Consider the following 12087-nt stretch of genomic DNA (forward strand, 5'->3'; position numbering starts at 1 on the left):
TTGGAGGGAAATGTGACTAAATTGATGCAGATGACTTTTTATTTTAATGGAATGGTGCAATATTTTAGTCAGAATACTCATCATGTGGGTTCAAGCATGATTTAGAGTCATTTGATGCGGTCAGAGAGTAGAACAGAATGATCCTTTGAGCAACTTAAGAGGAACTACAAAAGAAAAGCAGTATGTTAGGAGATGAAACACCATGATTCAGTGCTTTTAAATAATGTAAATATGTCAAACAGTCAACGGTTTCCTGAATCCTTAAGTATGACTCTCTGAATGAATGGCGAGTGTCTGTGAATTTACTAGATAACAAGACAGTAACAACAATAAGTGAGTCTGCATGCTCACATCTCATTTCCCAAAGCAGTCTTCCTCCTCTTCATCCCTTGGGGCTCAGCTGGACATCCTAAGCGGGGGTCAAGGTGGTTGCTGTTCTCTGAAACTGCTGCTGACCATCAGTCTGCCAAGCCAGCTTATTTACAGCCCACCCTCCTCCACCCAGCCACGTTCAGCCTCTGACAAACGCCCTACACACACCCTCATCGCCTCTCTCTTCCTCTGTGCACACACTCTCTCTTTCTCCCCTGCACCCTCTCTATTTATCTCTATCTCTCGCTTTCTCTCTGGCTGGGTGTGAAGACACCAGCAGCACGCTCCAGTGGAGACAAATCAGACCTTCCCGGCCGTGTCATCGTAAAACATCCCCCAGGAAGGTTGCGACCTCCTCACCCTTTCAACTCATCTGCAGGCACAGCGAGTCAGGAGAGGAGGAGGGTTCTCCATGCAGCAGCATAACTACCCCATCCACATTACCACAATAGAAGAGTCAGGAAGTGACACCAAAGGCAACGGGGTTAAGCAAAATGCATGAGCAGGGATGGAAATATTACTAAATACTCTCCAGAAAATGCACTGCACTGGAAAAAAAATCAATTCAGAGGAAATGCCAATAAATACACGATGACTGTTAACAGTCACCTTGCTCCTGTGTACAGTATTTATATCACGTTAAATGATCACAGTTATCAAAGCACAAGACCATATAGGATGACCGGCGATTACAACGCTTGCAGCAAACCTCATAGTTTATTTATATCTACATTTCAAACAACTATGTCTCCAAAAAGATATTCATATACAGCAAATTTTCAAAAGCCAAAAATAACTTTGAAAGAATCATAATGCTGCCATAATGAATACATACATTCATCCTATCATCTTGTAGTTTCGGCAGGAATTTTCTCCTTTTGGTAGGTTTAAGGAATAGCTATAAATTTTCAGAGTGCCTTCTGTGAGATAGTGACAGTAAAAGATTGATAAATGCTAACTGGTGTCAGACTGCTATTAGCCAAGTTTGCATAAAGGCTACCTGTACACGTGCAACATTTTTGTGGAACAAGGCAGAGCTAAATTTAAATCTATTTCTTGATAAACATCGTAGGATGCAGTGACTGTAAGCAGCTAACTAAAGTTTCACTGTTGTGCCATGTTTTACACCACTGTGCCTTTACAGAAACCAAAAATTGTCCCCATTTGTTTTCTTCTGCTTTGTGCCACTATGGATTACGCAGGAAACAGTCTATGCACAGGCACACTATTTCCCCTGGATCCATTCTTTATGCTAAGCTAGGCTAACCACATCCAGTCTCCTGGAACACACACAAGAAGGGACATAAGGAGGGAGGTTCCAGTTCCTCCAGAAGATCAGATATCCATAGGGAGCTTTTAGTAGAGTTGGTGTTCCTTTGTGTCAAAAGGAGTCAACTGAGGTGGTTTGAGCATCTGATTTGGATGCCTGATGGACACTGTTCTGTCAAGGTTTCCCCCGAACTGAAAACTGAAAAGTGTTGCTGGGGAGAGTGGTGTCCAGAATGATCTGCTTATTCTGATGCCACCTTGGCTTTAAAAAAAAATGAATGCTTTATGGAAAAAGTCAAAGCAGACTTGAAATACAATGTTAATATACCTCAACCAATAGGTTCTGCAGGTTACAAAAGCTACAAAGCAGATTAATGTTGTCTTCAAAGGTAACCATTGTGAGCAATTTCTGATCTGGCATCCTTGACAAACCACCAATACATGGAAATCATTCTGATACTTGGTGGTGGATGTTCAAAGTTTCCTTAAGAGGCACCCCATAAGTTCTTCTTTTTGTAGCTTTATGCTACTTGGAATGTCTCCAGGATGATTTTTTGAGGTGTTTTGTTTCTATATTTGATCCTAACAACTCAGTGATATAGTGTTTTGCTTTTCTGCAACTACTTTTCAAGCTGTCCTTTAACGGCTCACCTTGGTTGTACACAGCAACACTCTTTACTCCTGGAAAGATCACGCTACATCTCTTCAAACGCATACACTCACAGTCTCCCTCACACACAGTTTCAAGCTCATCCAGCGTCAGACTCCCTGTTGCTCTAACCTGATGGAGCCATCAGCCAGAAGCCAGACAGGGAGCAGTTGCTCTCATGGTCTCATCCCCACTGCAGAGCCTTGACACAGGGAGAGACAAACAATTTGGCCTCCCTCCCACAGTCACAGCTCTGGGAGCCAGCAGGGGAGGCAACTAGGGTGTGTGTGTGTGTGTGTGTGTGTGTGTGTGTGTGTGTGTGTGTGTGCGTGTGTGCGTGTGTGCGTGTGTGCGTGTGCGCGTGTGCGCGCGTGCGTGCGTGCGTGCGTGTGCATGTGAAAAAGAAGACGAGTTGTATTTTTGAGTGTGGGTCCCAATGTGGAAAATGTCAGCCACCAGCATAGGGGATCTATTTGCAGCCAAATAGTTTGCTTCATGAATCTTAACGTGGTTTGCTTTCAACAAGTGGGATATATTTTCACTGTATTCTTTGCATATAGATAGCCTCTCTTTTGTCCTTCCCAGAAATAGAGGATGTGTGCATACAGGTTGTTTGGTCAGCTTTGAACATTACCACGAACAAGGTAAGACTGCAGGGCTTTTGACACAGGTCTAGGACAAAGGGAAATGGGGTCGTGTGCTGAAATGGTTAATGTGAATTTTAATAGAGGCGGCAATGTCATTATCTCCAAATCCGCTGAGCCCTCTCGACCGGGGGGTTGCGCCGTCGACGGCCACTTTACATCCCAAGCGTGTCGGGCCAGAGACCAGGGGCATGACTGCCAATCCCATCCGGAGGATTTGCATCCTCCTCCACCAAATTCAGTAAGCACATGCAGGCTCATAAAGGTGTGAGAATTGAGGAATTTGTCTGGGAGACATGGCCAAAGTCAACGAGCTAGTTTTGCCTTCCAGCCACATGAAAAGGGAAAGAGGTCGAGGCCTTTACGAGGCACCTGAATCCTCCTCCTGTGTCCGGTGAGAAAAAGGCCACAGCAAAGGAAGAGTGCCTGCCTTTAAATGAGATGAACACTGTCAGATTTACACACTGCTATGGTTTCCACCAACCCCTGATAATCCCTTTCCAGAAATAAATTGTCCCATTAAAATGAAATGTTGCCCATATAGGTTTAATAAATTGAAAACGCTTGTTTGAATCCTCGGTAATTTGGACGGAATCCCAAGCATGTAGCAAAGGCTGCAGCGAAATAAGATTATTTGCTGTGTATTATAATGTATGCAGCAGTTTTTATACGACCAAACAGTGTCAGTGAACCCCCGGATGAAATGTGTGCTTATTTATATGCAGTTATTCAGGTATGCAGTAAATTCCAATTACTTCTTAAGATTTCTATTTAGCATGAGGGGGAAATATGACAGGGAAGCTCTGTGTTTTGAGCAGCATTGTAAATCTCGTTAACTCTTTGCAGCATATAGCGAGAAATCTGCATTCATGTCAGGGAGTGAACAGTGCATAAGATTTTAACAACTAGCTAATAGTCCTGTATGAGGCTGTGTTAGGGGGGTCTGGAGAGGATTCAACTAATGGGAACATTTCAAGACTGATTCCAGCAGATAAGTTTGTGGAATGCTGCTTCTATGCTACAACACTAAATCTTTAAATTTAACTATTAACAGTCACAAATTGAATCCTAGTGTAATGTTATTATGGTACAGAAGACTTGATGAAAAACAACATTCAGTTCATCACGGTGGATCTCCCCACTAAAACCTAGTCTGATATATATATATATATATATATATATATATATATATATATATATATATAGATAGATAGATAGATAGATAGATAGATAGATAGATAGATATATAGATATAGACATAGATATATATAAATTATTTAATAATTTAATGATTTATTCAAATAACTGAGCATTCCCTCATTCTACCACATTAGTTTAGAAGAGTGTGAGCAAGTTAGTAAATGGACTTGGAGTCCTGACTAAGGACTCCTAAAGGCCATGTGTTCTTCCTGAAAGGCCAGTTCCACCCAGTGTATGTATTAGTCTGAGCTGTTTGTCTTTGTGTGCTGTCTTATGAGTTATATCTACTGATTAGATATTTACATTGCACTGTGTCAGTGATGACAGCATGAGTTTGACTTCAGAAAAAGCTTCTATTTATTCAGTAACTCATGATGTTTTATTGATGTTCTACACATTTGTATTCTACACATTTCCTGTCTGTTTTCTCTTTAGGTCATGGGTGAGTGGATGTCTACTGTCTGTTTACACATGACACACATTGTTCACTAACCAAAGTTGCTCACACACATGCAGAATTATTAACAATTTACATGATACAAATATTTGAAATTGCATGTGTATCCTGTTTTTGTTTTTTTTTGTTTTTTTTTGCTAATAGTAAAAGCCTCTTCCATGTATTATTCAAAATCCATCTGAAGACTTTTAAAAGTTCTGCTTCAGGCCCCATAAAGAATGGCACCGGCCCTTGGTTTTAATGGGAGGCTATGGCCCTTACTATGCAGCACTTCACATTCCTCATGCATCAAATCAGAGCTGACAGGATGAGCTGTAGGAGGTGTCAGGGTGACTGGGTAAATAAGGGTTACTCTTTTGCTGTCATAAATTAGTCCAGCTCTGTGTTGTGAAAGAAAGGTGAGATGTGTGTCCCTCTGTGCTGCGCTCTGGTTTGAGCTCCATGTGTCCACTTATTAGCTCTTTAAGAGGCTTCCAACCAATAATGTCAACAGGCATTTCCTGAAAACTTGAATGCCTAAAAATGAAACCAAGATTCATTTATGAAACCAGACTGATTTTGTTTGCTCACTAACTGTGTGTGAAGTGTGTTTTTATTTTTTATTGCTTCATTTGTTGCTAAATGTCTCCTGTTGTTTATTTGTTAGTTATTTAAAGAACTGGAGGGCCAGGGTTCAGGGCTCCATCAAGGCTGAGACTGACCATGGACTTTTAACAAACGTCCAGAATTCATCTTTCATCTGTGTTCTACTGTATTAGGAGCTACAGCATGAGCGGAAGCCTGATATCTCTGACGCCCCTTGTGCTCAGTCCCTCGTGCTGGGCCCCCAGGGGCCTTAAATCCACGCTGCTCTTCCCTGCAGCCCCCCTCTGACGTGCAGCATGCCGAGGCGAGCAGCGCTTTGCCTATGCATTAGCCATCCATTTCCAGCGGCTGACACCTCTCCAACATAAAACCGTAAGGCAGAGGTAAAATATCTCTCTCCTGGCGAAAATAAAGCTTTGTCTGCCTGCTGATCTATTGGATATAAAAATAAAGCCGCGGCTTTGATGCGGGCTTTACCTTATGCGCGCCTTTGCTTTTTGCGCACACAAAAGCTCCAATGAAGACAGATAGCGCGGGATTGTTGGCGGTGCGTCCAACACAGCAGCATCACTCACTCCACTTCTTCCTCCTCCTCCTCCTCCTGTCCTTCTTTCTCCCACAGCCCCTTTTTTACTCAGACGTTGTTGAGGACTGAGCTGTTTGTTATTGATCACTGAACGTCGATAATTATGCAGGGATTTCCAGCCTAATCGGCTTTTGTGCGCGTCCACATTAAAGAACAATCAGAAGCTTCTTGATTCTTGTTTGATTCGGCGTGAGTTTTTGTTTCTTTACCATGGCCGGGGAAAAGCTGTAGGTGAATATTGACATGTGTGGCTCCACGACATTCAGTGTGTGTAGCATGTTGGATGCAAAAGACGGTTTTGCTGGCTGTCTTATATAATTGTAGAGGCCTGCAGGTTTCCCTGTGGAGATACTTCGATATTATATGATATGTGGAAAGCGGTTTTCACTTGGAGCTCATCCACAACGGATACATCTGTGCAAAAGAAAAGTTTTACTGCAAGACTACAAGAAGAAGGCTTTTTCAGTTTTTGCCGACAAGGGGCTTTGGAAAAAGAAAAAAAAACACCCATCAAAGAATGTAAATCATTTATGGTTTGTCTCCATAACAGCAAATAAATAAATAAATAAATAAATAAAAATCGATGATCAGAAAATAATTCACGACAAAGCGGAATTTTAAAATTCAACATTAATTCACATTTTTCTACTTTTGAAATTTGGAGACAAAAAGGGAAGTGGCTTTGCTGGTGGAACCAAAGGAGCTTTAAGATCATCTCTAGCAGGTTTCCCTGCAGTAAAAAGCCGTTTAGGAGGCTCTAAATGCTTCTTCCTAGTAGTAATTAAATCACTTAAAATGCTTGCTGTTATAAACTGGTAGAAAGGATTTTTTTGTCTGATTTACAGCTGTTGGGTGAAAAATAGAGGCAATGCGCTCGTGAATAAACATGCGCTGATATTGTCATAAAAATCTACATCATCTCATCGTTTAAAATAAGAAAAGAAAAAAAAACAGCAATAATGGGCCGCTTTGCTCTGCTGTATATTTTAATGCAGGTATCAGCAGCGGCCAGCTCTCCCTCTCCATGCTTGCGGGCTTTTTCTTTCTTTTTTCTTTCTGTTTTTTTCCGGAGCGCAGAAATCCGCTGCGGTGGCTGAAGCAGCAGCAGCAGCTATCTGCCGCTCTGCAGCCATGCAGCTCGTCCCCTGAGCATTGGCCAGCGGGCGATAATATCTCAAAGGGAGTGGTTATCGCCACACATTATATTATAATCATTAGTGATCCCAGCCCTTTCACCCCGACTGCAGAATAAGCGCGAAGTACCATTAATCTAAACTAGGGGAACTGCTTCCCAGCGCCTCTGTGATGCTTTCTGTCTCACTGCAGAATTTTCATCTGAGAGAAGACAGGTTTTTTTTTTGTCCTGGTTTTATTTGTATTTTAGTTTTGATTCGCAGTAAAGGCCTTTGTGGAGGAATCCCACCTGGTTCAGTCAGTCAGTCCGTGTTCTGCACCTGATGAGACACAAGGGATGGTTGTGTTTTTATTATGTCTGAACTCCTCACCTCTGTGTATATGCATGGATAATATTGTGGATGGCTTTGTGCTTTAAAATGTGCCCACAGATTTTTTTTTTTATTTTATTTTTTTTAGCACAGAAACAATCCCTCTTTGGAGAAAACATGGATATTTTTATGCATTTTTCTGAAGTACTTCTACATGAACATTACATGGACAGAATTTAAAGATGTATCAGACTGTGACAGGCAGTATTATTTAACTGTCAAGTGAATTTAAAACAAAAATAGCGAAAACAAAAGAAAGCGTGTGTATATTTACTATTTATCCAGTGATGCTAATATTAATAATAATAACAACAATGTCAGGGATTCTGACAGCAATGCAGACAGTAATATAATAGCTGTAATGATTAGTATCATGGCCTAAGCCGTCTCTTTACCCGGATTGAATTCGCCCCCTAGAGGTGTGAGTGGGACCCTGGTGGGAAGCTTTTTTTTCTTTTCTTTTTTCTTTTTTTTCAGGTGACCTCTGAGCCTCATGCAGGGTTACTGTTCTGGACCCCGAGCCCCCATTTCACCGACTCATATGATCTCATTGAGAAAACACACAGAACACAGCGGTGGCTGTGATTCTGTTGGTCCGATCTCTGAATATCGCCTAGTGTGTGTGTGTGTGTGTGTGTGTGTGTGTGTGTGTGTGTGTGTGTGTGTGTGTGTGTGTGTGTGTGTTGGAGCAGAGGGGTGGTGGTGGTTTGACTGACTGAGAAGGGACAGCTGTAGGGAGATGATCTATAAATCCCATTGGATTTCTCTCAGCACAGGCCGGGACCGGAGTTGGGAAGTCTGGAAAAATGTTTGCATAGAGTTGCTGTTGGCTCAATAATCCACGTCGAGCTCACATCGGCATATGTTTGGCTCCCGATGTACAGGAGGAGGAGGGGAGGCCCAGCCAGTCGATCGCGGGACTCCACCGCCACAGACTGCATCTCTGTCAGGTATGGATGGATGGAGGGATGGATGGAGGAAAGAGGGAGGGAAGGTCGGATTTCGGTCTTTGGAGTGCGTGATAACGAGTTGAGCAATGACTGAAGCACTGGTCAGGGATAAGAAAGTGCTCCACTTATATCTGAAACGCCTCTTTCCCTCACTTTATGCTAATTATTCTCAATTTTTTTCGTTAAATGTACGCTCTAAAACCCCGCGACCCGAGTGAGGATAAAGCAGTGTAGAGAATGGATGGATGGATGGATGGATGGATGGATGTACGCTCTAAAACAATTTGCGCAACCAATCTAAGAGCGCAGTTTAGGCGCTGTTCAAGTAGCATTTTGTGAATTAGCGTGTAACACACATTTAAAGCTTATGCTGTAAGTTTAAATTAACACAGAGGATTTCTGATGTTGGTTTTCGTTTATACCAAAACACTCTTTTTTTTTAATCAAGAAAAAAAAATCAGGTTCGCACTTTGGCCTTGCAGCTAGAAGATCCCCGGTTCGTGTCCCGGCCTTCCCGGGATCTTTCTGCATGGAGTTTGCATGTTCTCCCTGTGCAATTTCGCTGTTTTCTCTGGGTTCTCCAGCTTCCTCCCACAGTCCATAAACATGCTGAGGTTAATTGGTAACTCTAAATTGTCCGTAGGTGTGAATGTGAGTGTGATTGTTTGTCTCTATGTGTAGCCCTGTGACAGACCGTTACCTGTCCAGGTGTCTCCTGTCTTCACCCTAAATCAGCTGAGATAGACTCCAGTCCACCACGACCCTAATGAGGATTAAGTGGTTTATAGATCATGAATGGATGGATACTATAATTCATATTTAGTAGATGTTCTTGTATAGCTTCGTGCAATACGCGTAAAGAGGTGGAATGGAATGGGGCCTCCTGTCTGCTTTGGACTGTTCACTTTCTTTCTTTTCTTTCTCAAAATATTTAACCACATCTGCACCTTAGAATAATTTCTCCAATCCCACGTGGTGAATGTTTTCTAAGTAGGAATAGAGATGAAAAATTATACAAATGATATTGAGGCAGTTTCACAGTGATGGAGCTGTTTTTATGATAAAATAACTCCATTCGTGAAGCGAAATGATCAGTGCGTCTTAGTATGAATTATGAATGTCAGCGCCTGTTTGCGATATTGTTTTGTGAAAGAATAAAATTGTGCAGAGAGACTGCAAACAGCAGAGCAGCGGACCGGTACCCCACCCTGCGCCCTCCTCCTCCTCCTCCTCCTCCTCCTCCTCCTCCTCCTCCTCCTCCTCCTCCTCCTCCTCCTCCCCGGCACACTCAGTTGATCAAAGCTCCAGTCGGGGGTGATATTTCTCTCTGTAATACCGGAGTCCCCCCCTCGGCAGCCTGCCCTGCCGCGGCTGGAAGGTCGCACATCCCGGCGTGCTCAGCCATGGCCACCCCGGTATCTCTGAGTATCTCTCTCATATTTTAACACCCCCCCCCCCCCCCACACACACACACACACACACACACAACCCGTCTAAATCACCTGCTTGATTCAGTATTTCGCCTTTATTCCAAAGTGCTCTGCTTCCTCTAGCCGTGCCCCTCACACATTGTTGTGGTGACATTGTGTCTCTAAACTGAGCCTGGAGGAGAGAGGGGAGACAAATAAACGTGTCATGATTAGAATTAATGATTGCATGCATCTTCACAGCCTCATTCATTATCTCAGATTAATTATCTCGCAGTGTACCAGTTCACTTGTCTGCACTTCATAAACCCCAGATCTCCTAAGCAGCTTCACAGCAAGCAGTACATCCCTGCTCTGAACAGTGGCCTTGTAGAGTCCACTTTACACTTTTGAGGAAGAGAAAAGAAAGATGTGGCATATTAAAGGTGACTAAAATAGTATTCTGAGAGGGAGGCAATAAAAGATACATTTCAGATTAGTTTATGAGTTTGTATGTTTATTATCCCGAGGGGAATGCTGTCATCACATTCACATCCAGTTACTTTCAGAGATTAAAACGAGACGAGGCATAATGGAAGACGCGAAGTTTTGTTTTCTTCAGCTTGAACACAGAAGCTGCCCCACAAATTCCAATTTACAACTTCTGCCTGCGTCAGAATGAAAATATGGGTGAGAATAAAAATCTATTGCTAGTGAAGGATTACAGTGGTAAGGTTAAAACCATTTTTGCATTTAATAGTGTCTTTGCCTGGAGGGGAGTTGAGATATTTTTAAGCCTGTAGCCTATATTTTGATTTCCTTCTATTCGTGGATTAATCTGCCTCCGTGCGGTGTTTTCTCTCTCTCTCTCTCTCTCTCTCTGGCTTATTCTAAATCAGGCAGAGATTATCCCCAGTGACAGACTATCAAGGCATCTTCTACACATGGAAATAACAACTTTTGTTGTTTACATGCTGCGTTCACAAGTTTGTGAGATAGAGGAGGGTGTAAGGCCTGCAGACTGCGGGGTTTCTGAGGTTCGGGTCGAATTCTTCAGCAGTTTTTAGAGCCGAAAATAGAAATAAAGTGACTTTTGTAGTCTAAAGGGAACGCGATATTTCGATTGCTGATTGGCCTTTAGTGGAGAACGGAGCTGTGTTGTTTCCTCAGCCTCACTGACAGAATCAACATGAAGGATGATGAGATGGGGACAGACAGAAAAAAAAGGTTTAAAAACGGGAGGAAAAAGAAAGGAGTAGAAGAAGAGGAGATGATCCGGTAAAGCCAAAACAAGAACAGAAGGAAGAGACGGGGTGTGCGAGTGTGTTTTGAAGCCTCACCCCTCCTTTCTTCCAGTCAGGAACACATGTCCTGGTGGAGGGGCTCCCAGACGCCGGGAGGGAGGCAGCTGGACGGGAGAAGCAGAGGGTGCTGGGGGGGTATTGCTACCAAATAAACGGATGTCCCGGTTGTCCTGGGTCTTTCTTTCTGCCTTAAATTGCAGCAGCTCTATTTTAAAACGAGTAAATATTCAACCATTTTACAACAAAGGCAAAAAAAGTGCAAATTCTGAGAGCAACACTCCAAATCAGTTTACAAACCTTAAATAATGCAATTAAATTCTTTTTTTTTAATAACTAAACTTTTCCCTCAGTAAGGAGGAAATCGATTTCTAAATAGCAAGAAAACAGATATTTGAAGTATTCAAAACTTCGGGCCTGTAAATTATTTTTAAAACAAAAGAAATGACTAATAATCCAGCCCACTCTTGGCGGTGTTTGCTTTAGGTGGATAAGTGGATTGGACATCCCTAATGAATGGTCCGGGGTGTCTGGGCCGCGGGCTGCTGACGGGCTGAGCTGCGAGCTGTCAACTTTAGAGCCTCTCCGTCTTTCACGTCCTTCTCTCCATCACACCAAAGAGCAAACTGACGGACTGCGCACTGCAGCGGACAGGACAGCATCACACCTCCAAACCCGACTCATCACCTAAATATGATCTCGGCCGCTTCCAAACATTAAGCTTACTGCATGATGCGTTAAAATTCAAAGCAAGCAGTTTAAGAGTTTAGATTTTAGCAAACAGCTGGTTTATTACTGATAAAAGCCTCCAGCTATCATCAAAAGTCTCATGCTCGATTTGTGCGTTTTTCTGGCGCAAAGCAACTTTACACGAACAAACAGGGAGTGCACCATGCAATACGCGCCTCCAGACTCTTTATCCTGAAGACGCCACTGTATCTACCTGCTCAGATTCCTCCTTCATGTCCCCCTCATGCCCAGAAGACAATTTGCTCAGCAGCTGAAAAGTGGCGTCTCTCCCTCCGCGCTGCTCGCCCTCCGCTGCCGCTGCTTCCTCCAAACACATTCACTAACATATGACAGTTTGCAGGGAAATTCTTGACAATTGGTGTCTTGAGTGTGTGGCATAAATAGCAGGCAGAGCCCTCGCTGGGTTATGATGG

At 43.0% G+C, this 12087-nt stretch overlaps 1 long non-coding RNA gene across 1 annotated transcript; it reads right to left on the reverse strand.

Moving 5' to 3' along the window:
* Positions 1-4473: 4473 nt before the first annotated feature.
* Positions 4474-12061, reverse strand: LOC110970696 (uncharacterized). Its single transcript, XR_002597075.2, has 4 exons — positions 11868-12061; positions 10964-11132; positions 9720-9819; positions 4474-7216 (listed from the first exon to the last, which is right to left on the reverse strand). It is a non-coding gene; the product is annotated as an uncharacterized LOC110970696 (long non-coding RNA).
* Between the last annotated feature and the right edge of the window lie 26 nt (positions 12062-12087).

The sequence above is a fragment of the Acanthochromis polyacanthus genome, chromosome 13 (genome assembly GCF_021347895.1).
Source record: "Acanthochromis polyacanthus isolate Apoly-LR-REF ecotype Palm Island chromosome 13, KAUST_Apoly_ChrSc, whole genome shotgun sequence".
NCBI lineage: Eukaryota > Metazoa > Chordata > Actinopteri > Pomacentridae > Acanthochromis > Acanthochromis polyacanthus.